Genomic DNA, 441 nt, shown 5'->3' with positions numbered 1-441 from the left:
CCGACTTTGCTGTGTTACGAGGAACTTCAAAACGAAAGTTAACTCGTATAGGGGTACCCGAGAGGATATCTTAGTGTGAAGTTAGTCGACAGTGGTACAATGGCCCCTCGTATACATATCTGTGTTGATCATTCCAATTTTCGCCTACGTGTTGGTATTTACAATAAATATCGAAATATAAGATTTTCGAATTCTTAAAATGTTCAAGGCGCGGAAATATATTATGTTACTTATTAAATATTCTGTAATTTATATTAATTATGTTTACCGCTCTCCAAATATTCTGTAGGAAGTTCGCAGAGTGTACTTTGTCTCCACGCTGACAGTTATATTCCACATGATTGTACACGATGTTTTGTTAAATTAACTACTGCTCCTCTATCTATATTAGATTGTCGAGTACTAAAAGTTCACACTGCATATCTGTATTTTTTTTAATTT

The sequence above is a fragment of the Mizuhopecten yessoensis genome, unplaced genomic scaffold (assembly GCF_002113885.1).
Source record: "Mizuhopecten yessoensis strain PY_sf001 unplaced genomic scaffold, ASM211388v2 scaffold7581, whole genome shotgun sequence".
Classification (NCBI taxonomy): Eukaryota; Metazoa; Mollusca; class Bivalvia; order Pectinida; family Pectinidae; genus Mizuhopecten; species Mizuhopecten yessoensis.
The sequence above is the reverse complement of the archived record's forward strand: the minus strand, read 5'-3'. Positions refer to the sequence as shown.